The 22,990-nt window shown below is 45.1% G+C and overlaps 1 protein-coding gene and 1 long non-coding RNA gene across 3 annotated transcripts in view; one reads left to right on the top strand and one right to left on the bottom strand.

Moving 5' to 3' along the window:
* Window positions 1–22,990, bottom strand: part of LOC130267453 (carbohydrate sulfotransferase 1-like) — a 160,645-nt gene that overhangs the window by 29,748 nt on the left and 107,907 nt on the right. The gene's annotated exons all lie outside the window — the stretch shown is intronic.
* LOC130267455 (uncharacterized) overlaps window positions 13,980–22,990 on the top strand; it is a 78,984-nt gene continuing 69,973 nt past the window's right edge. Inside the window, exon 1 of the long non-coding RNA XR_008843196.1 lies at window positions 13,980–14,061. This is a non-coding gene — a long non-coding RNA (uncharacterized LOC130267455). The remainder of the gene's footprint in view (window positions 14,062–22,990) is intronic.

Here is a 22,990-nt window from a genome sequence, read left to right as displayed (position 1 = left end):
GACAGAGGGGATATGAATCTAGAGACTTATACATACATAAAGGGAAGCAACACGGTAAAGGAGGAGAGGAGATTTAATAGAAGAAAAACTACCACAAGAGGAGTGTTATATTAGAGGGGCAAAGGTTTCTGCAGTAATATCAGGGAGTATTACTTTACTGAGAGAGTAGTGGAGGCATGGAATAGCCTTCCTGCAGAGGGGGTCGCTGCAAATACAGTGAAGGAGTTTAGCATGCATGGGATAGACATAAGTCTATCCTTCATATAAGATAGGGATAGGTATAAGGCTATCCTTCATATAAGATAGGGATAGGTATAAGGCTATCCTTCATATAAGATAGAGATAGGTATAAGGCTATCCTTCATATAAGATAGAGATAGGTATAAGGTTATCCTTCATATAAGATAGAGATAGGTATAAGGCTATCCTTCATATAAGATAGGGATAGGTATAAGGCTATCCTACATATAAGATAGAGATAGGCATAAAGCTATCCTTCATATAAGATAGAGATAGGTATAAGGCTATCCTTCATATAAGATAGGGATAGGTATAAGGCTATCCTTCATATAAGATAGAGATAGGTATAAGGCTATACTTCATATAAGATAGAGATAGGTATAAGGCTATCCTTCATATAAGATAGAGATAGGTATAAGGTTATCCTTCATATAAGATAGAGATAGGTATAAGGCTATCCTTCATATAAGATAGGGATAGGTATAAGGCTATCCTACATATAAGATAGAGATAGGCATAAAGCTATCCTTCATATAAGATAGAGATAGGTATAAGGCTATCCTTCATATAAGATAGGGATAGGTATAAGGCTATCCTTCATTTAAGATAGAGATAGGGATATATATAAGGCTATCCTTCATATAAGATAGGTACAATGCTATCCTTCATATAAGATAGAGATAGGTATAAGGCTATCCTTCATATAAGATAGAGATAGGGATATATATAAGGCTATCCTTCATATAAGATAGAGATAGGTACAAGGCTATCCTTCATATAAGATAGAGATAGGTATAAGGTTATCCTTCATATAAGATAGGGCCAGGGACTACTCATAGTATTCAGGATATTGGGCAGACTAGATTGTCCATATGGTTCTTATCTGCCTACACCTTCCATGTTTCTATGTAAAGTATGATTTAACTGTCCAGCAGGCAGGTGCAGAGTTAGAATAGTTAGTGTGAGGGCGGGAGAGAGAAGACTTATTGCGGTCTCAGAGAAGAGTTCGGGGGGAGAAAAGGCATTGGTGTAGGGGAAGGGAGAGGGCTGCTCCAATGACGAATGCAGGGAGGACTGCTGGGGCTTTAGGAGACTGGGAAAGCTGGGTTACACGCAGTATGCTTGACACCCAGCTTTCCCAACCTCCTGAAGAGCTCCAACCACATCTGCCAAGTTACTGCTATTATTGTTCTCTTATCATAACTCTAGTAAAAAGATAAATGTAATGTCTCACGTGTTCATTGATGCAGAGGTCACATCAAGGTCTTGGTGCTTGTAGTCAGCTGATACCAGTATTATATCAGTATTATAAATAGACAGCCCACAGTAACATCCCAGAACAACCAATCAGGAGGGCAACTTCAATGGTGCAAAAAGTTGCGTGGAGTCATATTAGATTTTTCTGTCTTTTTAAAGTCACCTGTTTCCTTACCTATAGGGACACATTAATGTCACCCGTGAATCACTGAGGATATGCAAAGCAGCTCTCATGACAGCTCTCTTCAGATGGGTATTCTTTTCTTCTGGAGAGATCTCTGGCTTGGCATACATTCCCAGTCAGTTTCCAAGACTTCTAGTAGGACTGAAACACTGACTTTAAAGGGGTACTCTAGCCCTAAGACATCTTATCCTCTATCCAAAGGATAGGGAATAAGATGTCTGATCGCGGGGGTCCCACTGCTGGGCACCCCCACTATCTCGCATGCAGCACCCACCTCTGGGAGCTGCACGCAGAGCTGCAGCCTCAGACTCTGCCGGGTCATGACTACGGGGCCGGAGTATCGTGACGTCACCACTCCACCCCTGTATGATGTCATGCCACGCCCCCGCAATGCAAGTCTATGGGAGGGGGCGTACCGGCAGGGGATAAGATGTCAGGGCCGGAGTACCCCTTTAAGGAACAGCTACTTAAAGAAAGTGGTGTGAGAGCCGCTTTACATATCCTGTCTTCACAGAATTACAAGTGAAACGTGAATGGGCCTATAAGTCTCCACAAGCCTTTACCACACTCTCCTTAAGGAGAACCATTGCCCTTTTTTGTCACATGTATCACTGTAATACTGCACTGCCGTGGAGCTCAATCCTTAAAGGGGTACTCCGTTGGAAAACAATATTTTTCATTTCAACTGGCTCCAGAAAGTTAAACAGATTGTAAATGACTTCTATTAAAAATCTTAATCCTTCCAGTACTTATCAGCTGTTGTATGCTCCACAGGAAATTGTGTAGTTCTTTCCAGTCTGACCACAGTGCTCTCTGCTGACACCTCTGTCTGTGTCGGGAACTATCCAGAGTAGGAGAAAATCCCCATAGCAAATATCTACTCTGGACAGTTCCTGACGCAGACAGAGGTGTCAGCAGAGAGCACCGTGGTCAGACTGAAAAGAGCAACTCAACTTCCTCTGGAGCATATAGCTGCTGATAAGTACTGGAAGGATTAAGATTTTTAATAGAAATACCGTATTTTTCGCCGTATAAGACGCATTTTTCCTTCCCCAAAACTGGGGGGGGGGGGGGGGGGGGAAGTTGGTGCGTCTTATATGGCAAATACACATTAAAACCCTGTCCTATCGCGGCAGTCCCTGCGGCCATCAACGGCCTGGACCCGCGGCTAATACAGGATATTTCCAATCGCGGTGATGCCCTGTATTAGCCCTTCAGACACGGCGATCAAAGCTGACCGCCGCATCTGAAGCGAAAGTGACACTAACCTGGCTGCTCAGTCGGGCTGTTCGGGACCGCCGCGGTGAAATCGCGGCGTCCCGAACAGGTTACAGGACACCGGGAGGGACCTTACCTGCCTGCTCGGTGTGTGCTCCGTGCCGGGATCCCCTGCATGGCCGGCGCTCTCCTTCGTCGTCATCACGTTGTCGCGCACGCCGTCCCGTCATCCAATAGGAGCGGCGTGTGTAGCGACGTGATGGCGGTGACGGAGAGCGAGGATCCCGGGCAGCAGAGACCTTCCCGGAGCAATGGGGACACCCCGGGGACGCGGCAACAGCGATGGAGGGCGACATCCAGGGCAGCGGTGACGGGTCCAGATCGGCGGGGACACGTGAGTATTACCTCCTATACCAATGGTCTTCAACCTGCGGACCTCCAGATGTTGCAAAACTACAACTCCTGGCATGCCCGGACAGCCAACGGCTGTCCGGGCATGCTGGGAGTTGTAGTTTTGCAACATCTGGAGGTCTGCAGGTTGAAGATTCAGAATCTTTTTTTTCTAGATTTTCATCCTTTAAAATTGGGTGCGTCTTATATGCCGGATCGTCTTATATGGCAAAAATGACGGTAATTTACAAATCTGTTTAAAGGGGTATTCCGGTGAAAACCTTTTTTCTTTTAAATCAACTTGTGGCAGAAAGTTAAACATATTTGTAAATTACTTCTATTAAAAAATCTTAATCCTTCCTGTACTTATTAGCTGCTGAATACTACAGAGGAAATTCTTTTCTTTTTGGAATGCTCTCTGATGACATCACGAGCACAGTGCTCTCTGCTGACGTTATTATAATAATAACGCTTTTTTAATTGTTGTCCTTAGTGGGATTTGAAGCCAAGTCCCCGGCACTGCAACACAGCAGTGCTAACCACTGAGCCACCATGCTCAGTGGTTAGCCATCACTGTCATCAGTGTTCCAAAAAGAAAGGAATTTCCTCTGTAGCATTCAGCAGCTAATAAGTACTGGAAGAATTTTTAATAGAAGTAATTTACAAATATGCTTAACTTTCTGCCACCAGTTGATTTAAAAGAAAAAAGGTTTTCACCGGAGTACCCCTTTAAACAGATTTGTAAATTACCATAATTTTTGCCATATAAAACGATCCGACATATAAGACGCACCCAATTTTAAAGGATGAAAATCTAGAAAAAAAAGATTCTGAACCTTCAACCTGCAGACCTCCAGATGTTGCAAAACTACAACTTACAAATCTGTTTAAAGGGGTACTCCGGTGAAAACCTTTTTTCTTTTAAATCAACTGGTGGCAGAAAGTTAAACATATTTGTAAATTACTTCTATTAAAAAATCTTCCAGTACTTATTAGCTGCTGAATGCTACAGAGGAAATTCCTTTCTTTTTGGAACACTGATGACACTGATGGCTAACCACTGAGCATGGTGGCTCAGTGGTTAGCACTGCTGTTTTGCAGTGCCGGGGACTTGGGTTCAAATCCCACTAAGGACAACAATTAAAAAGGCGTTATTATTATTATAATAACGTCAGCAGAGAGAACTGTGCTCGTGATGTCATCAGAGAGCATTCCAAAAAGAAAAGAATTTCCTCTGTAGTATTCAGCAGCTAATAAGTACAGGAAGGATTAAGATTTTTTTAATAGAAGTAATTTACAAATATGTTTAACTTTCTGCCACCAGTTGATTTAAAAGAAAAAAGGTTTTCACCGGAGTACCCCTTTAACTATCTGGAGCCAGTTGATATGAAAGAAATTGCTTTCCACCGGAGTACCCCTTTAAACATCATTACCGTATATTGTGTTATTTTGTACTTATTTTACATATAATTGTATCTATTGTAAATCTCACCCCGAATCATATATACCCCAATATAAGATTTTCTTGACAGCCGTAATTCTATTTCCAATCTGCCGTGAGACTATAGCCTATTAAGCTATTCCGATGGGTCTTGAGCTAACGAAGAAAATGTAATAATAAAGGAGGCAGGTACCAGTTAATGATATATATTGATTCTTCTACTGTCTTTTTTTTCATAACAAATGAGTTTTTCGTATCTCTATGATTATTATTCAAGGACCCGACTGGAGAAACGAAAAAAAAAAAAAATATATATCATTTACCGATGATAGGTGAAGCTGTGTAATCGGGTTAACCGCGTGATGAAAATGCAGTAAAAACTGTGATGTGTTCATTAAAGCCGTCTATCGAGCCACTTCTTACCGTCCTTCTCCTGAGACCGGCCGCCGTGGGGCGTAGAAATTGATAAAAAAAAAAAAATCTACCTTTCAAGTTTACTGTAATTCATCGCATTCTCCGAGAAATAACCAGTTTGATATGTATGCGAGTTAATTAAGAATACCCCAGTATGGACATTTAATCTCCCACAATCCATCCTGCGGGAATTACAGAAGCTAAATACCTCCAGAACTCTTGGCTGAAAGAGAACGCTCGATGCATTGATCTGATCATTGATTTACATAAACATATTGAGCCCTAATTTACAATGGAAAACAAATTCAGTCATTTACTTTGTACCCGACGCAATCAGTCTCTCTCACTCTCCCGCGTTCCTCCGACTTGCCTAACAAATGGCCTTCCCCGTCAGATGGTCTCGGTGGTAATTTGGCACAGTTTGGCAGCTTTTCATAATTTACTTTTTAAGGAACGGCTCCTTGATGAGCTCTTTTCCAGTTCTACGAGAAACTTCTGCTTAATAGATTAGGTTCCAGTGCTAGAGGAACTCATCAACATGAAAGGGTTTCTCCGATAGTTTACTAGACAGGGAAACATGTCGCATTATGGATTACTAGAGCAAAACAAGGTTTTTTTTAACAGCTTGAGTATGGGCTGTCTATCATCCAGGTACTTAAAAAAGTGCAGTGTGCTACAAAATAGGCAGAAGAATGTGGTCTATCACAAGTCCAGTCTTTAAATAGTCTCCACAAACCATTCCCTTTCCATAGATGACCTCCCTTCATGAAAACTCAAGTACCCAACTTGCTCCCATCCCACTTGCCCCTGCCCAACTTGCTCCAGGTTCCTGCCCAACTTGCTTCCACCCAACTGGCTCCTGCCCAACTTGCTCCAGGTTCCTGCCCAACTTGCTTCCACCCAACTGGCTCCTGCCCAACTTGCTCCTGGTTCCTGCCCAACTTGCTTCCACCCAACTGGCTCCTGCCAAACTTACTCCCAGCCTACTTGCTCCCACCCAACTTGCTCCTGCCCAACTTACTCGCAGCCTACTTGGTCCTAGCTCCCACTCAAGTCGCTCCCACCTAACTTGCTCCTTGCTCCTACCCAAGTGGCTCCCATCCAATTTGCTCCTGGCTTCTTCCTAACTTGCTCCTGGCTTCTGCCCAACTTGCTCACACCCAATTTGCTCCTGGCACCTACTGAACTTGCTCCTGCCCAACTTGCTCCTGGCTCCCGAACAACTTGCTACTGGTTTCTGCCCAACTTGCTCCCACCCAACTTGTTCCTGGCTCCTACCCAACTTGTTCCTTGCTCCTACCCAACTTTCTCCTGGCTCCTGCCAGACTAGCTTCTTGTTCCTGTCCAAGTTCCTTCTGGCTTCCCCTGGACTGTTACCTCAGTGTCCACAAAGAAGCACGTACAGTGTTGGACTGGTGTGTCTAGGGCCCATCAGTGGAAATGATCCTGAGGGCCCTACAGTTACTCCACATGAAAATATTACCTGGTCCCTTATCATGCACATAAGCGCGTGTTCTTACCGTCATTGGGTGAATGGGTACAATGAAAATTACCATGTGTCATCGTAACGTAATAGTCGATCACGGTGCACTTACTGCTTAAGCCTCCTGTGGTACTGTTGTGTCAAGGCAAGCTAAGGGGTAAAGTCATATGGGGGGCTTGTTTTTTGTGGGATTAGTTGTTATTTTTAATGGCATTTTACATTTTACTGTCACGATGCCGGCTGGCAGGTAGCGGATCCTCTGTGCCAGAGAGGGATTGGCGAGGACCGCGCTAGTGGACCGGTTCTAAGTCACTACTGGTTTTCACCAGAGCCCGCCGCAAAGCGGGATGGTCTTGCTGCGGCGGTAGTGACCAGGTCGTATCCACTAGCAACGGCTCACCTCTCTGACTGCTGATGATAGGCGAGGTACAAGGGAGTAGACAGAAGCAAGGTCGGACGTAGCAGAAGGTCGGGGGCAGGCGGCAAGGTTCGTAGTCAGGGTGGATAGCAGAAGTACTGGTACACAGGCTTTAGACACACAAAACGCTTTCACTAGGCACAAGGGCAACAAGATCCGGCAAGGGAGTGCATGGGAGGAGGTCAGATATAGTCAGGGACCAGGTGGAAGCCAATTAAGCTAATTGGGCCAGGCACCAATCATTGGTGCACTGGCCCTTTAAGTCTCAGGAAGCTGGCGCGCGCGCGCCCTAGAGAGCGGAGCCGCGCGCGCCAGCACATGACAGCAGGGGACGGGAACGGGTAAGTGACCTGGGATGCGATTCGCGAGCGGGCGCGTCCCGCTGTGCGAATCGCATCCCCAACGGCCATGACAGTGCAGCGCTCCCGGTCAGCGGGACTGACCGGGGAGCTGCAGGGAGAAAGACGCCGTGAGCGCTCCGGGGAGGAGCGGGGACCCGGAGCGCTAGGCGTAACAGTACCCCCCCCCTTAGGTCTCCCCTTTTTTTGGTCCGGTGACTGCCTCCCCTGGGATGAGGACACCGGGAAGGAATGGATGGTTTCCTCAATGGCAGGCAGTACAGCAGGAGTGGGAATGGGGAGGGAGGGCAGAGGGCGAGGCCTCGCACGGGGCAGTGTGACACCAGGACGAGGGCCATGAGGAGGCACCGAGGCTTGCCTGAGTGGACTGGGAGGGGGGGAGAGGCATTTTCTGTGGCAGGCAGAGTCCCTAACGACCTTAGGGGGACCGGATACAGGAGGAACCACAGGGTCACGGCAGGGAGTACTGGGAACCGGTTTAAGGCAGTCCTTGGAACAAGAGGGACCCCAACTCTTGATCTCCCCAGTGGACCAGTCCAGGGTTGGGGAATGGTGTAGAAGCCAGGGTAGTCCAAGGAGAATTTCGGAAGTGCAATTGGGAAGGACCAAAAATTCAATTTTCTCGTGATGAGGTCCGATGCACATTAGGAGGGGCTCCGTGCGGTAACGCACGGTGCAATCCAACCTGGCTCCGTTGACCGCGGAAATGTGGAGTGGCTTGACAAGATGGGTCACCGGAATGCGGAATTTATTCACCAAGGACTCCCGAATAAAATTCCCAGAGGCACCAGAGTCCAGGCAGGCCACGGCTGAGAGGGAAGAGCTGGCTGAAGCGAGTTAATTAAGAATACCCCAGTATGGACATTTAATCTCCCACAATCCATCCTGCGGGAATTACAGAAGCTAAATACCTCCAGAACTCTTGGCTGAAAGAGAACGCTCGATGCATTGATCTGATCATTGATTTACATAAACACATTGAGCCCTAATTTACAATGGAAAACAAATTCAGTCATTTACTTTGTACCCGACGCAATCAGTCTCTCTCACTCTCCCGCGTTCCTCCGACTTGCCTAACAAATGGCCTTCCCCGTCAGATGGTCTCGGTGGTAATTTGGCACAGTTTGGCAGCTTTTCATAATTTACTTTTTAAGGAACGGCTCCTTGATGAGCTCTTTTCCAGTTCTACGAGAAACTTCTGCTTAATAGATTAGGTTCCAGTGCTAGAGGAACTCATCAACATGAAAGGGTTTCTCCGATAGTTTACTAGACAGGGAAACATGTCGCATTATGGATTACTAGAGCAAAACAAGGTTATTTTAACAGCTTGAGTATGGGCTGTCTATCATCCAGGTACTTAAAAAAGTGCAGTGTGCTACAAAATAGGCAGAAGAATGTGGTCTATCACAAGTCCAGTCTTTAAATAGTCTCCACAAACCATTCCCTTTCCATAGATGACCTCCCTTCATGAAAACTCAAGTACCCAACTTGCTCCCATCCCACTTGCCCCTGCCCAACTTGCTCCAGGTTCCTGCCCAACTTGCTTCCACCCAACTGGCTCCTGCCCAACTTGCTCCTGGTTCCTGCCCAACTTGCTTCCACCCAACTGGCTCCTGCCAAACTTACTCCCAGCCTACTTGCTCCCACCCAACTTGCTCCTGCCCAACTTACTCGCAGCCTACTTGGTCCTAGCTCCCACTCAAGTCGCTCCCACCTAACTTGCTCCTTGCTCCCACCCAAGTGGCTCCCATCCAATTTGCTCCTGGCTTCTTCCTAACTTGCTCCTGGCTTCTGCCCAACTTGCTCACACCCAATTTGCTCCTGGCACCTACTGAACTTGCTCCTGCCCAACTTGCTCCTGGCTCCCGAACAACTTGCTACTGGTTTCTGCCCAACTTGCTCCCACCCAACTTGTTCCTGGCTCCTACCCAACTTGTTCCTTGCTCCTACCCAACTTTCTCCTGGCTCCTGCCAGACTAGCTTCTTGTTCCTGTCCAAGTTCCTTCTGGCTTCCCCTGGACTGTTACCTCAGTGTCCACAAAGAAGCACGTACAGTGTTGGACTGGTGTGTCTAGGGCCCATCAGTGGAAATGATCCTGAGGGCCCTACAGTTACTCCACATGAAAATATTACCTGGTCCCTTATCATGCACATAAGCGCGTGTTCTTACCGTCATTGGGTGAATGGGTACAATGAAAATTACCATGTGTCATCGTAACGTAATAGTCGATCACGGTGCACTTACTGCTTAAGCCTCCTGTGGTACTGTTGTGTCAAGGCAAGCTAAGGGGTAAAGTCATATGGGGGGCTTGTTTTTTGTGGGATTAGTTGTTATTTTTAATGGCATTTTACATTTTACTGTCACGATGCCGGCTGGCAGGTAGTGGATCCTCTGTGCCAGAGAGGGATTGGCGAGGACCGCGCTAGTGGACCGGTTCTAAGTCACTACTGGTTTTCACCAGAGCCCGCCGCAAAGCGGGATGGTCTTGCTGCGGCGGTAGTGACCAGGTCGTATCCACTAGCAACGGCTCACCTCTCTGACTGCTGATGATAGGCGAGGTACAAGGGAGTAGACAGAAGCAAGGTCGGACGTAGCAGAAGGTCGGGGGCAGGCGGCAAGGTTCGTAGTCAGGGTGGATAGCAGAAGTACTGGTACACAGGCTTTAGACACACAAAACGCTTTCACTAGGCACAAGGGCAACAAGATCCGGCAAGGGAGTGCATGGGAGGAGGTCAGATATAGTCAGGGACCAGGTGGAAGCCAATTAAGCTAATTGGGCCAGGCACCAATCATTGGTGCACTGGCCCTTTAAGTCTCAGGGAGCTGGCGCGCGCGCGCCCTAGAGAGCGGAGCCGCGCGCGCCAGCACATGACAGCAGGGGACGGGAACGGGTAAGTGACCTGGGATGCGATTCGCGAGCGGGCGCGTCCCGCTGTGCGAATCGCATCCCCAACGGCCATGACAGTGCAGCGCTCCCGGTCAGCGGGACTGACCGGGGAGCTGCAGGGAGAAAGACGCCGTGAGCGCTCCGGGGAGGAGCGGGGACCCGGAGCGCTAGGCGTAACATTTACCTTATAATGTGGAACCAATGTATTGTGTGTAATGCTTGGGGGAAGAAGCTGCTGGCTGATAGGTTAAAGTTTCTCCTTCAGTTTTTGGCTGCCCAATGACCCAAAGTACTATACTCCTTCTCAGACAGCAATGGCTCCTGACATTTAGTTTTCTTTATGCTGAGGAGTTTATTTTGATACACTCCACACAATACCATGTCTGGACATGGTGCACACATACACACAGCATGTCTGGGCATAGCGCATAAATACACACCATACGTCTGGGCATAGCGCATGAATACACACTTCTGGGCATAGTGCATGAATACACACGTCTGGGCATAGCGCATGAATACACACTTCTGGGCATAGCGCATGAATACACACTTCTGGGAATAGCGCATGAATACACACCATACGTCTGGGCATAGTGCATGAATACACACGTCTGGGCATAGTGCATGAATACACACGTCTGGGCATAGCGCATGAATACACACTTCTGGGCATAGGGCATGAATACACACTATACATCTGGGCATAGCGCATGAATACACACTTCTGGGCATAGCGCATGAATACACACTTCTGGGCATAGCGCATGAATACACACTTCTGGGCATAGCGCATGAATACACACTTCTGGGCATAGCGCATAAATACACACTTCTGGGCATAGCGCATGAATACACACTTCTGGGCATAGCGCATGAATACACACTTCTGGGCATAGTGCATAAATACACACCATACATCTGGGCATAGCGCATGAATACACACTTCTGGGCATAGCGCATGAATACACACTTCTGGGCATAGTGCATGAATACACACTTCTGGGCATAGTGCATGAATACACACTTCTGGGCATAGCGCATGAATACACACTTCTGGGCATAGTGCATGAATACACACTTCTGGGCATAGTGCATGAATACACACTTCTGGGCATAGCGCATGAATACACACTTCTGGGCATAGTGCATGAATACACACTTCTGGGCATAGTGCATGAATACACACTTCTGGGCATAGTGCATGAATACACACCATACGCCTGGGCATAGCGCATGAATACACACTTCTGGGCATAGTGCATGAATACACACCATACGTCTGGGCATAGTGCATACACACTACACGTCTGGGCATAGTGCATACACACTACACGTCTGGGCATAGTGCATACACACTACACGTCTGGGCATAGCGCATGAATACACACGTCTGGGCATAGTGCATGAATACACACGTCTGGGCATAGTGCATGAATACACACCATACGTCTTGGCATAGCGCATGAATACACACGTCTGGGCATAGTGCATGAATACACACGTTAGGGCATAGTGCATGAATACACACCATACGTCTGGGCATAGCGCATGAATACACACGTCTGGGCATAGTGCATGAATACACACCATACGTCTGGGCATAGCGCATGAATACACACAATACGTCTGGGCATAGTGCATACACACTACACGTCTGTTTGTGTTTTTTTTCTTTAGTGCCATTTTACCATTTTAGAATAAGTAGTGGGAATAGGAAGGTACTGGGTGTTTGTGGCAAGTACCATGAGAAGAAGACGAAGGTGTATGGTCGCCTTTAGAAACAGTTGAGCCCGCTACACCAGTGTGAGAGACCCTTGTAGGAGTAGAGTGTTGTGTCTCAAGCACTAAAAGGCCTTAAAGTGAACCCGTCAGATCCAACAAACATTTTTTTATTATATATCACTCAATACCTACTCCTGACCATGTGCATCTAATTTTTATGTGTCTAGCACCTTTATTAATTTTTTTACTACATTTTGTTATTTAGCTCTCTAGTCTGAATTCTTCTCAAAGGGAGGGGGCGTGGCCTCACTGTGCAGGTCTCCGCCCCCTCCCTCAGTATGCTGTCTTCTCACACCTCCCCTAGCATTACCAAAACTACAACTCCCAGCTTGTCCTCAGTGACAGTAGCGGGACACAAGCTGACAGTGGGAGGATTTTTCCCTGCGTTCACAGCTGTCAATCAAGGCAATGTGTCCATGACATAGGGGATGACTCATGGACACAGCAGGACTAGTATGTGTCCAAGCAGGCAGGGGGGGCAGTTGTTTGATTGGCTTCTTCAGTATGAAATACTGAAAATCTTCTAATGAAAGCAATTACAAAAACTATTGATTATACATACTTTACAACATATCATTTTTTTAAAATTATCTGACAGTGCCCATTTAAACCGGCCCACCAGGAAGGGGCAGATCCCCCACTTGGCCCCTGAATATTGCCAATATTTCTGCAATTTGTTTTGCAATTTTCACAAAAAAATTCACAAATCGCAGATTCCTGAAGGTCTAAAGTGTAAAACAGGTAATATTTCCATGTCATTTTAGGGTGAGCCCCCCTAGAGTTGATTCTACAGGTGGACCCTAGGCACTATAGTCCGATACTGACATAAGGCCAAGATAATTCTCTTCTCCGGCTTTTATGTTCCTAAATCATTTCTGAATATTATCAGATGTAGAGTTTTGTCATAAAGCTATTTTGAGGTTTTTTTCTGCTTCGCTGTAGTCTGTCCCTGGTAATCTGGAGGTTCAGTAGGGGCCACGTAGACTTCTATAGGTGCCATACAAATATGAGGTTGTATGGAGCCATAATATGAGGCCTTAATGTTTTTCTTTTTATTCTATTCCTATTCCATTATTGCCTTGTGGAAGGTGAGTGATGGAGTCATTATAATCCTATCTAAATCTATAAATATGTAATTCAGATTATGGATATGATGCCTGGAGTGATCGCCTGTGATTTGTCTTTTCAAAGTTGGAACATTAGTGTAATAAAATCTTTAATTTCCCTAATAAGTAGCGGGTCTTATCACCCTTCATATTATTCAGCCGTTGAAATAATCCCTGAATGGTAATGGTAAAACATCTACAGTCACTATTGGATTAGATACTGTATTACCTATCTGATGATGGTTTAGATGAATTGTTCATGGTCCTGGTGGGCTAGGGGTTGGGTCTGTTTTTTTCTGACTTTACTGTAACTAATGATTTTTTAAATAAAATTTTTGTAATATTTTCAGGAGGGGTAAGCCGCAGTCAGACAGCTCCAGCGCCAGTTTATCCCTCCCAAAACAATAGGGTCAGGCAGAAAAAAAATCCAACATGCCCAAACCTTCTCTCCAACCACTCCCTCCAATCAGTTGTCGGTGGAGATTTAGGAGGCCACCATGTAGCTTAGTGGGTAGGCCAAACTGATTGAAGGTGATAGGTTCAGCCAACTTTAGTCTATGGCAGTGGTTCCCAACTAGGGTGCTGCATCATTATAGTGGAGAAGAGAGTGACTGGATGCACTGGGACACCTGAGGCTTATCACTTCCACAGGTGCCCTAGTGTGTACTAGGGTTTGACGTCTCTAGGCCGCAGGCAGCATCATGCCAATGGCCAATAAAGGCCTCTGAACGTCGCTTCCTCTGGGACACGCACAATGAGTTGAGGTCATAGTGCACATTCCAATGGTAGAAATGTTTCTGGCCTCTGGTGGCTGCAGGAAGAGGCTGCCTGTGTTTTAGGAGTGGGAGAAGACAGCTGTGACTGTGGGGAGCAGAGAAGTATGTCTTTTTCTTCAGGGGGTTTCTATCTACAGGCAAACTACCTAGAAAGGGAACAACTTACATACAAGGGGTCATACTTACAGGGGGCAAACTACTTGAAGGGGTTCTACTTACAAAGGGGGGGGGATTCTACCTACGGTGGGCACCAAATTACTTAAAAGGGGGGCCCTATCTAAAGGGGAGGGCTACCTACAGGGGCCTTATCTAGAGAGAGAAAACCACCTTTAGGGGGTCCTACCTACAGGGGGAAAAGTACTTACATGGGTGAGTGGCTACCTTAAGATAGAAAACTATTATAAGGAGGGGTGTGGTGTCCCAGTACAGGTACATTGTGTCAAGGTATTGTAGGCCCTGTCAGATTGAGACCTCCAGTGTCCTGGGGGCTCCCCTGCAGGCACTCAACCATTTCTAATGTGTATTTGCACTGTTATAACTTAATAATCTGTTATTAGGTATCTGTAGCTTTAAGTATGTTACCTAGCAACCTCATGCTTAGTCAGGGTATGTGAGAGTGGAGGACTGAGGGCTAGACTAAACTTTTGTGTAAGGTGTTGTATTATGATATTACTTGTATGTAACTTTATTGTTAATCCCAAAAGAGACAGACAACTCTATGATCCACAGCTGCCTGGCCAATGGGCTTTAGTTTAGCCTTTCCTCATAAGGGGTCAGCAGTTCTGGAGAGTTCAGGGGTCTTCAGTTCTGGAGAGTTCAGGGGTCAGCAGTTCTGGAGAGTTCAGTGGTGTTCTGAAGGTCGTGTGTTCAGAAGTGGAGTGCAGGAATTCAGGAGAGAAGTTGAGTTCAGAGTGAAGAATCATCAACTCATTTCAGTCAGAGTACAGAGTGGAGGAATATCAAGCCTTTACTTCAGCCTTGATCAGAGGATTCTTAAAGAACAATTCATTATCTTCCGGCGAAAAGCCACAAATCTACCGACACTTCAGTAAGTGACTTTAATCTTAACCTCTTAAGGACATAGGACGTTCTCTAACGTCCTCACTACCTGGGCTTTAATGCCCAAGGAACGTTAGAGAACGTCCTGTTGTATTTCCGATCTCTGCCGCTCGCCGGGCAGAGATCGGAACCGGATGCCTGCTGAAATCCTTCAGCAGGCATCCAGGGCAAACGCCGAGGGGGGCCATGTAGGCCCCCCATGTCGGCGATCGCCGCAAAGCGCAAGGGAAATCGCCCTTGCGATCTGCGGCGATACCGGGCTGATCGGGTCTCTGGGACCCGACCGCCCGGTAATTTCGCATGATCCCGGCTGTCACAGACAGCCAGGACCATGCTGAAGTATCGGAGCGAGGTGGCAAGCCTGCCACCTCCTCCGATCCCCTGCGATCCGTCGGTTAACTAACCGACCAATCGCAGGAGGGGGGGCGGTTACTTCCTCCCGTCCTGCCCGGCCCCTTGAAGTCCGGAGAGGACGGGAGGAAGACCGGAGGACGCGGCGGGGGACGGGGGAGTGCTGGGGACCGGCCCCGGTACTTACCTCGTCCCTGAAGACCCGGATCCCGGCGAGGAAGATGGCGGCGGCGGCGACAGGTGAGTAGATCTTCAGCCGCGGTCGGGCCCTTTACAGCAATGCACGTCGCCGTAAAGCGACATGCATTGCTGTATTGGGGCCCTGTAAACTACAACTCCCAGCATGCCCAGACAGCCCTTGGCGTCTGGGCATGCTGGGAGTTGCAGTTTTGCAACATCTGGAGGTTCACAGTTTGGAGACCACTGTGCCCTTCCAGATGTTGCAAAACTACACATCCTCAGCATGCCCTTACTGTCCAGGCATGCTGGGAGTTGTAGTGCTGTAACATCTGGCCCTTCAGATGTTGCAGAACTACAACTCCCAGCATGCCTGGACAGTTTTGGCATACTGGGAGTTCTAGTTTTGCAACATCTGGAAGGGCACAGATTGGGAACCACTGTATTAGTGGTCTGCAAACTGTAGTCCTCCAGATGTTGCAAAACTACAACTCCCAGCATGCTGGGAGTTGTAGTTCGGCAACATCTGGCTCTAAAGATGTTGCCGAACTACTACTCCCAGCATGTCTGTGAATGCTGGGAGTTTTGGTTTTGCAACAACTGGAGGCACACTGGTTGGGAAACATTGTCTGTTTCCTAACTCAGTGTTTCCCAACCCGTGTGCCTCCAGCTGTTGCAAAACTATAACTACCAGCATGCACTGATATACTGTGCATGCTGGGAGTTGTAGTTTTGTAACAGCTGGAGGTCCCCCCCCCTGTGAATGTACAGGGTACATTCACATGGGCAGGGGGCTTACAGTGAGTATCAGGCTGCAAGTTTGCGATGCAGCAAATTTTGCGCGGCAGCTCAAACTCGCAGCGGGAACTCGCTGTAATCCCCTGCCCGTGTGACTGTACCCTAAAAACACTACACTAACACAAAATAAAATAAAAAGTAAAAAACACTACATATACACATACCCCTACACAGCCCCCCTCTCCTCCCAATAAAAATGAAAAACGTCCGGTACGCCACTGTTTCCAAAATGGAGCCTCCACCTGTTGCAAAACAACAACTCCCAGTATTGCTGGACAGCCGTTGACTGTCCAAGCATGCTGGGAGTTTTGCAACAGCTGGAGGCACCCTGTTTGGGAATCACTGGCGTAGAATACCCCTATGTCCACCCCTATGCAAGTCCCTAATTCAGGCCTCAAATGCGAATGGCGCTCTCACTTTGGAGCCCTGTCGTATTTCAAGGCAACAGTTTAGGGCCACATATGGGGTATCGCCGTACTCGGGAGAAATTGTGTTACAAATTTTGGGGGGATTTTTCTCCTTTAACCCCTAATGAAAAGGTGAAGTTGGGGGTCTACAACAGCGTGTTAGTGTAAAAAAATAAATTTTTTACACTAACACGCTGGTGTTGCCCTTTACTTTTCATTTTGACAAGAGGTAAAAGGGAAAAACGCCCCCCAAAATTTGTAATGCAATTTCTCCCGAGTACGGAGATACCCCATGAGTGGGCGCAAACTTCTCTGGGGGCGCACAACAAGGCCCAGAAGGGAGAGTGCACCATGTACATTTGAGGTGATTTGCACAGGGGTGGCTGATTGTTACAGCGGTTTTGACAAACGCAAAAAAAAAAAACCCCACATGTGACCCCATTTCGGAAACTACACCCCTCACTGAATATAATGAGGGGTGAACTGAGAATTTACACCCCACAGGTGTCTGACAGATCTTTGGAAGAGTGGGCTGTGCAAATTAAAAATTTTGTACAGCCCACTGTTCCAAAGTTCTGACAGACACCAGTGGGGGGTAAATGCTCACTGTACACCTTGTTACGTTCCTCAAGGGGTCTAGTTTCCAAAATGGTATGCCATGTGAGGGTTTTTTGCTGTTGTGGCACCATAGGGGCTTCCTAAATGCGACATGCCCCCCGACCAAAATTTGCTCTCAAAAAGCCAAATATGACTCCTTCTCTTCTGAGCATTGTAGTTCGCCCGTAGTGCACTTCAGGTCCACTTATGGGGTACCTCCATACTCAGAAGAGATGGGGTTACAAATTTTGGGGGGTATTTTCTGCTATTAACCCTTGCAAAAATGGGAATTTTGGGGGAAACACACATTTTAGTGAAATTTTTTTTTTTTTTTTACATATGCAAAAGTCGTGAAACACCTGTGGGGTATTAAGGTTCACTTTACCCCTTGTTACGTTTCCCAAGGGGTCTAGTTTCCAAAATGGTATGCCATGTGGGGATTTATTGCTGTTCTGGTACCATAGGGGCTTCCTAAATGCAACATGCCCCCCAAAAACCATTTCAGAAAAACGTACTCTCCAAAATTCCCTTGTCGCTCCTTTGCTTCTGAGCCCTCTACTGCGCCCGCCGAACACTTTACATAGACATATGAGGTATGTGCTTACTCGAGAGAAATTGGGCTACATATATAAGTATAAATTTTCTCTTTTTACCCCTTGTAAAAATTCAAAAATTGGGTCTACAAGAACATGCGAGTGTAAAAAATGAAGATGGTGAATTTTCTCCTTCACTTTGCTGCTATTCCTGTGAAACACCTTAAGGGTTAAAACGCTGACTGAATGTCATTTTGAATACCTTGAGGGCTGCAGTTTTTATAATGGGGTCATTTGTGGGGTATTTCTAATATGAAGACCCTTCAAATCCACTTCACACCTGAACTGGTCCCTGAAAAATAGTGAGTTTGAAAATTTTGTGAAAAATTGGAAAATTGCTGCTGAACTTTGAAGCCCTCTGGTGTCTTCCAAAAGTAAAAACACGTCAATTTTATGATGCAAACATAAAGTAGACATATTGTATATGTGAAAAATTTTTTTTTTTATTTGGAATATCCATTTTCCTTACAAGCAGAGAGCTTCAAAGTTCGAAAAATGCAAAATTTTCAATTTTTTCAGCAAATTTTGAAATTTTTCACTATGAAACGATGAGAGTATCGACAAAATTTTACCAATAACATAAAGTAGAATATGTCACGAAAAAACAATCTCGGAATCAGAATGATAGGTAAAAGCATTCCAGAGTTATTAATGTTTAAAGTGACAGTGGTCAGATGTTCAAAAAACGCTCCGGTCCTAAGGTGTAAAATGGCCTGGTCCTTAAGGGGTTAAGCCTAATATAGTGCAGAGCTAAAACTCCTAGTCCGGCCGTAAGAGCCAAGCATATATGCAACATCAAGTCCAGGCACTGCGAGCTGTGTGGTCCTCTAGTGACTGTCTGTTAACCCTTTGGGAGTCTTTGGTTGAGCGCTGGGAAGATTGTACCACCTATCTTCAAGTTAGTAAAGCCTCCGTTAAACTGCAACCTAGTGTGGAGTCAATTCTTTCCTTGCTGGCCTGTGGGGAGACTGAGTTCCCCTGACCTGTAGTACCCCGGGAGATACAAAGACTACAGTGGCGTCACATGACATTAAGGGTTAATACCATCCGACCCTGGGTTAATACCCCCAAGAACCAAGTAGCTAACCCCCAGCGTATCGGTGGCTGCGGACCTCACCCGTGGCCAACACAGGGGATCTTTTTACAAGGGGGTGAACTAACTTCGGGGGGGGGGGGGGGGGGGGTCCTATCTACAGGGGGCAAATTATATATGGAGAAAAAAACCACCTTTATTTCCAAGATGAAACGCGTTTCACTGCGATTGTGCAGCTTCTTCAGGCATGACAATCAAAACAGAATGACCATGAATTCAGGAGTTCGTCCGGCGCAGAGAGGAACCATCAGGAAGCCAAATAAAATCAATGGATTTATTAAATGCAACGCGTTTCGCTGTGCATGCGCAGCTTCATCAGGCATAACAAGAGAAGGCTGGTAACAGATATATCTACCCCCCAGGAGTTAACCATTAGAGTACTTTTTGAAAGAGTTGTTGCATAAAATTACATGTCCACATATGAATGTGACAATATGTAAAAAAATAATAGATATAAATAGACAAACGACAATCACAAAGATAAAACAATAATATAGAAGTACAATGAAATCGCATTAAACATATAATTATCGCATGTGGTGTGAATATACCCCACATGCGACTCAAGCAATCACACCGCTTGCCACCGTGTGCGGCATTCAACAACGCAAGTTGAATATTGTTTCAAAATATATAGTATAGAAAAATATGGGACCTATAAGATACCATATGTGTTAGTTCAGAAAGCAAAAAATTGAATTATATATTGCTGCACTATCTAAATGGGGCAATGACAGTACAAATAATGAACAGTGCGGTATTACATACCGCAACTGACCCTGAGGGCGACATGTGAACACTACTTAGAAAAGAAGGAAGGGAAATGAACTAGGATAACTAGTGCGGTATTGAATACAGCACCCGGCCAAGACGCAAGGTGTGAATACTCGTAGAAGGATAACAACATATTTATAAAATTTCTGAGCTCAGCTCATTTCTGAACTACATGCCTTACCCCTACCTCCTTATTATAGTTTTCATATCCCTGGATGTGTGCTCCCTTTATTCTAACATCTCCACTGATTTAGGTGTTCCTGCCATTAGACATTTCTACAAGAGGACCCCTCACTAAATTCTAGTCAGTCAGAATTCTTACTGGAATCTATTAGATTTATTCTTCTTAATAATGTCTTTGAATTTAATCATACCATTTATCGGCAGAACAGGGGCTGTGCCATGGGGACTCGATTCGCCCCCCAGTTACGCTAATTTGTTTATGGGGCGATTCGAGTCCCTAGTTATGGCACAGTCCCTGTATTTTAAGTTTGTTTTTTTCTTTCGTCGTTATATAGACGACCTCTTTTTGATCTGGATAGGTACCAAACATGAAGCTGACCTTTTTGTAAATGAGCTGAATACTAATACATGGGGCATAAAATTCACTATGCATTATGCAGAAAGCTCCATCCAATTTTTAGACCTTGATATCCATAAAACAGATATTGGCACTATTTCCACTAGGACTTTTTTTTTAAATCTGTGGAGTTCGACAGCGCACACTATCCAAGCTGGCTATGAGGGGTGCCATTCGGCCAGTATTTACGAATTCGCAGAAACTGTACTTCTGATTCAGATTTTATTTCCCAAGCCGATATTTAAAAAAAACGCTTCATCCAGAAGGGCTATCCTAGATCACTCTTAACCAAGGCATATATGAAGGTGAAGGATAAAAAACAATCTGATTTGGTTACACCTATTCCCAAAAAACCTAGCTCCAATCAGCCTCATAACCCCTTTAGATATAATTTTGTTACAAATTTCAATATTGAGGCATCTAATATTAGAAAAATACTAACTAAGAATTGGCCCATTATTCAAAATGATAAAATTCTAAATCAAATAATTCCCCCAGTTCCCAATGTCACTTACAGACGTTCTAAAAATCTTAGCAATTTGTTAGCCCCCAGTAGATTTTCCGAACATCCGACACCACAGAATAGCCGTCCCTTTAAACCATACTGTTTCCCCTGTAATAAAAGTCGCTGCCTTTGCTGCGAATGGATCATTCAAACTGACACTTTTTCTTCTTATTTCACACAACAAACATTTAAAATAAAAGATTCATTAAATTGCGACACCACTTTTGCTATTTATCTATTAACCTGTGGCTGCGACCGCCAATATGTCGGCCGCACCACACAAACGGTGCGCTCCAGGATGAACAAGCACAGATGGAACATAAAACATGTTTTTTTGTTGCACAGTTTGTCCCGACATTTCACTCTTCACCATCAAAAAAATACTGAAACATTGAAATTAATCATTTTAGAAACTTTCCCCATTCATTTACCTAACAGAATACAAAGATTAAATAATTGTGAATCCTTCTGGATTCACAAATTACATACTTTGCACCCTCAAGGTTTTAATGAATGTATCGATACAGTTAAATAATCTGATAAATTAGGGTCCATTTCTCTCAATAGACTAATCTCCAAAATATTACATCAATACTCGTTTTTTCGTTGTTCCTTCTGTGCTGTTCATCCTGGAGCGTCCTATTCAGGATATTGTCTCCTTTTCTCTCACTTGTTCATTGAAATTGGTTTATAGGTACCGTATGTCTTTTGCCATATTTTATTTTTATTATCTGGTCTTTTTTTACTGCACCGGTGACCAAGCGGTGTGATTGCTTGAGTCGCATGTGGGGTATATTCACACCACATGCGATAATTATATGTTTAATGCGATTTCATTGTACTTCTATATTATTGTTTTATCTTTGTGATTGTCGTTTGTCTATTTATATCTATTATTTTTTTACATATTGTCACATTCATATGTGGACATGTAATTTTATGCAACAACTCTTTCAAAAAGTACTCTAATGGTTAACTCCTGGGGGTATATATATATATATCTGTTACCAGCCTTCTCTTGTTATGCCTGATGAAGCTGCGCATGCGCAGCGCAACGCGTTGCATTTAATGAATCCATTGATTTTATTTGGCTTCCTGATGGTTCCTCTCTGCGCCGGACGAACTCCTGAATTCATGGTCATTCTGTTTCGATTTTACTTCTACCCAGGAGGGCTGCAGTGGACCTTCTTTTACATTTATTCTGCATTTTACCTTGTTGTGTGGGGGCGCACAACCAACTTTGGTAAGCGGCTTGGGAATTACCGTCCCCCACTAACAAGACCTGCTGATCCTGCACATGAGGCGCCTTCCTCCCTCTCTCTAGATCAGGCATGACAAGTAAGAGTAAAGGGATAGTTTATAAAGATAGATATTAACCTCTTCGGTGCCAACAAATGGATGGAACCGAAGATACAAAAGTGTAGGGAAAGAAAAATTCTATATATACAAGACACAATTAGGGATGACACCTAATACATGCATATAAGGCAAATACAATGAAAACATACTGATAAAAAATACATCTAAAAATCACATGTAGACAAAGCCCAATGTGAACAGCAACATAGCCACCTAATCACAAATGTTCAATATATAATTAACCAACATTCTCTATGGTCTCATTCATACCCTGTGGTGTCAATGTCGCAAGTTTAAATATCCAAAATGATTCACGGTTTATCACGGTTTATAAGCCGTTGATATCGGTTCGGAGTCCCCTCTGGTATAGTTTCAAGTATGATAAGTTGTAAAGAGGTAAAATCATTTCTATTAATTTGCGAAAAGTGTCTGGAGACATTGTGTGATAAATAACTATTGTTAATATTTGATTTATACTTACACATCCGCGCACACAGTCTGAACTGTGCATCTGACATATTGCAGACGGCAGCTACAAGACAGCGAGTAAACAGCAAATTGGGTGTCACAGTTCATGGAATGAGGAATAGAGAATGTATTTTTCCTTTGATAATATGTAAATACACTTATATTGCTGCCAATCATACTGCAACACAAGCAGCCATTTGTATTGCCAGGAAAGAAGCCCATCGTCATGGATGCTAATAAGGAAACACTTAAGTCATTGTTCTTTAAAGG

Source organism: Hyla sarda, chromosome 4, assembly GCF_029499605.1.
Source record: "Hyla sarda isolate aHylSar1 chromosome 4, aHylSar1.hap1, whole genome shotgun sequence".
NCBI lineage: Eukaryota > Metazoa > Chordata > Amphibia > Anura > Hylidae > Hyla > Hyla sarda.
Note: the sequence above shows the minus strand (reverse complement) of the source record. Positions and strands in the feature narration are given on the sequence as shown.